Below are 4,061 nucleotides of genomic sequence, written 5' to 3' on the forward strand. Positions count from 1 at the left end.
GGGTAGCCCTATCTTCCCACCAAATCCAGAGGGCTGCTTTGGGGCCCTACCTTCTTCACTTTTCTGCCACTGGTAGTAGTGCTGCAGGCCCCCCTTCATGAAGTACTCACTCTCTTCACTCCATAGCACCACCCTCATTTAGTCATTAGCACATGTTATGGAGTATCCACCAGGTACTAGTCCAGCTGCTGGAGATAAAGCAATAAACAAAACCAAGATCCTGCTCGCACAGTGCTTATACTGTAGGGCAGAAGTATATGATGTCAGGAGATTATTAGTTCTACGAAGAAAAATACAGCAAGTCAAGGGAACAAAGTGATGAAGATTATTTCATTATATGGAGTGCTCAGGGAAGTCCTCTCTGGGCTGGTTACATTTGAGCAGAGACCTGAATGAAGGGAGGCAGAAGCAGGTCTCTGCAGATATGTGGAGCCAGATAAAGGGACAAGTGTGTGCAAAGATCCTGGGGCAGGACAGTGTTTGGCAGGTTTAAAGTACAGCAAGGAGGCTGGTATGTCTGGAGCACCGTGAATAACGGGGAGAGTGGTGGGAGATGGGGTCAGAGAGGGAGAAAAGGGATTGTATTCTGAGATTGGATTTCATTGGAGGGCCTGAGCAGAGGAGAAGAACGTATTATCTGACTTACATTTTAACAGGAGCATGCTGGTTACTGGAGGGCAAGGGTAGAAGCAAGGAGACAATTAGGAGGTTATTGCAATAATCCAAGTGAGATGTGATGGTAGCTTAGATTTGGGTGTCAGTAGTAGAGCTTGTGAAAAGTGGTTGAGTTCCAGATATATTTTCAAGGTAGAGCCAGCAAGATTTACTCATGACTGGATGTGGGCACTGAGATAAGGGAGGAGTTAAGGATGACTCCTGGAAGAATGGAGCTGAAAAAGGGCAGGTTTGAAGTTGGTAGATCAAGAGTCCAAGTTTGGGCAAAATTTAAAATGTATATTGGACATCCAGATGGAGATGTGGAGTAGGCAGGGGGATTTTTGAGGCTGGAGTTCCAGGTGGGGGTCTGGGCATGAAAAAGACCAGTCCATTCTACCTCTAAGACATTTCTCAAGTCTGTCCACCCAGTGTTACCATCCTGGACTAAGCTGCCACACTGCTGGCCTGGATGACCACAATAGCCTGACTGCTCTCCTCACCTCCATTCTTGCCGCAGTAGGACCCAGTCCTACAGAGCGGTCTGAGCAAACCTTTAAAGATTTAATTGGGATTATATCATTCTTCTACTTCAACCTGCCCAACAGCTTCTCGGTGCATTTAGAATAAAATTTTGTTTCCTTACCCTGGTCTAAAAGGTGCTGCACGAGCTGGCCTCAGCCTGTCTCTTCATCTTCACCTGGAACCACCATCCCTGCTGATCATTGCAAGTGCATTTAGAATAAAATTTTGTCTCCTTACCCTGGTCTAAAAGGTGCTGCATGAGCTGGCCTCAGCCTGTCTCTTCATCTTCACCTGGAACCACCATCCCTGCTGATCATTGCATTCCAGTGAGCCTGACCTCCTTTCCTTTCTTCCAACACTCTGAACAGGGTCCTGCCTTGGAGTCTTGTACTTGCTGCTCTAAGCTTGTAGCACCTTCCCCTGGGATTTTCCCAAGATTTGCCACTGTTCTTAGATCAGATCTCAGCTCAAGCATTGCCTCTTTGGGATGTCTCTGACCATTCCCTCTAAGGAAGCTGCCTCTCTTACTTTGGGTTATCACCCTGCTCATTTCCTTCTTGGCACTGCCTCTCTTTAATGATCTTCTCTATTAGTTTGTGCATTGATTGTCTTAGCCCCAAGAAGGTAGGGACAATTTGTTCACCACGGCATTTCCAGAAACCACAACAGGTCCCCACGAAACAGTCACATAGTAGGCACTTGATAAATGTTGAATGAATGAATGGGTGGTCTCGTGCCCTTTGGATCTCTATGTATATATTTGAACTTCTTGAAATAAATGTGTCATTAATGAGGATGGTTGTATTTCATCAAAACTGGATGGTCACATACATGATTAGACGTAATGCTTTGTGACACTTGCTCTTCCCAGGCCAGGCTCAGGCCCATCTGCCTGGGGCATGCTCCCTTATGATGGGAAATTACACGTGGCCTGCTGCAATATTGTAATAGTATTCTATAGAGAGTTTTGGTGGTTCTTATAAGCTTGAGTCACAACGAGGAATGTAAATAATTGCTATATTATTGATTTAAGTAATGTTATATTAACGATAACAATATTAATTGTTATATTAAAAATATTTCTTCCTGCTTGTTCGAGCTTCAGAAGAATGCCTGGCACATAGACATTCAGTAAATATTTCTTGAATGAATGAATAAATCCACTTAATTCAGAAGAGTGCTCTGAGATTTCCAGGTGAGCTCTTCAAACTACAGATGTCTGCAAATCTAGATTTTTCTGAAACCTGAGGAAGCAAAGAAATATAGAAATAAAATGGATGCTGAGACTTAAGTGATTACAACTTTTGCTTTTTGTGTTTTGTGTTCATAAAAACCTCCTCAGGGCTGTCATTGAGGTGCCTTTACAATAAGTCAATGTTTGAACTTACCAAACACATTTAGTATTTTATCACTTGTGGCTTATCTAAATTGCTCTGACACTTTTAAACTTGGTTTGTAGCTTCATTTTCTGAAATTAGGAAGCACTTTTTTAAAGCACACACAAAGCAGCAGTAAAATGGCACTTTTACATTAGGCTTCCAAGTGGGATTTTTGTTTGCTACAAAGCTTCTGCTGCTCAACAAAAGTTTGGAACTCACTGAACTCAGTGACCTTTCCAGGCCTGGGATCTACACCTGCCTGGGATCACCCTTCTGGTAATGTCATATCTTTGGAAGGAGGTTTGACAACACCGTCGTCGCATCTCTGTTCCCCAAAGAGCAGGGAGAAGTGTGTCCACCCTGGGACCTAGTGTCCTTTTAGTCCAAATGCTGGGTTGGGGAAAAGGACAAGTTCAGAAAATGAAAGAGTACAAACTCTTACACTGAAGAGTCTGGTCAAGGGTGCCCTGGTCAAGGCTGGACTTTTTCCGGGAGAGGCTATTGGCAATGGGCTGTGGGCCTATGGGGGGTGTCCCCCGGCACCTCTCCCTCCAACACAGGGCTGAGCAGACTGCTGGACTCTGTGATCTGGGGCAAGTGCATACCTCACCGTGGGCCTTTGTTCTCCCGTCTTCACAATGATAGTCTCCTTTGGTGGGAAGTGGGGAGAGAGGGCTGCCTGGGCTGCCCCCTTCTCCTCTGCCCTTTCCAGTCCTCCTACTCAGCTCCCTTGGCCTGCCTGCTCAGGGGCTATAAATGGACAGCCAGCCTCTGGGTAGGAATGTGAGCTGGGCTGGGCCCCCGCAGTGTTGCACCCTCAGGGAGCGTCCGGCCCTGGGGCTCCCGGCAGCCTTTATATGTATATATATAGCCTCTGGAAACCCAATCCAGCCTGCACCTGCCCCAGTCTGAATGTACCCCTGCCCAGGCTGGACCTGTGGCCTCTGCACTTGGGCTGGCACAGGCTGCATATCTGGCTGGAAGCAGGGAGTGCCAAAGGACCAGAAGGCGAAAACACTAATGAGCCAGGTGGGGCAGGGCCAGGTCCAGGCCCCCTCTCTGTCCCCAGCCTTTCCCTTCCTGTCCCTGGATCCATCCTGAGCGTCCCCCTCTGTCCCCTGCCAATCTTGCTCCCTGGAAAAGCCTGAACCTGCCTATCCCATGTGTACAGATCCAGCCCTGGGGCCAGTCTGGGTTGGTCAGTAGGGATTGTGATGCTGCCAGGGTATAGACATGGTCCCAGGTTCAGGGCCAGGGTCCCAAAAATTCTCCTCAGATGGCCACACTTCCTATTTTGGGATACTCCCCAGCCTCCTACATACAAGCAGGGCTTGGGAGGCTGGTAAATGAGCTGGGGGTTGGAGAACAGGGGTCCACACAGAGGGGAAGGGAACAGAGGACAACCAATGGCATGTACACTTCCCACTTGGTGTGCAAGGTGCAGGCTTTTTTTTTTGTCTTTTTCCGTGTCCGGCAACGGATCGCAACCGCGAGCGTGGCGAG

Source organism: Galeopterus variegatus, unplaced genomic scaffold (genome assembly GCF_000696425.1).
Source record: "Galeopterus variegatus unplaced genomic scaffold, G_variegatus-3.0.2 Scaffold1191, whole genome shotgun sequence".
In the NCBI taxonomy this organism is placed as follows: Eukaryota; Metazoa; Chordata; class Mammalia; order Dermoptera; family Cynocephalidae; genus Galeopterus; species Galeopterus variegatus.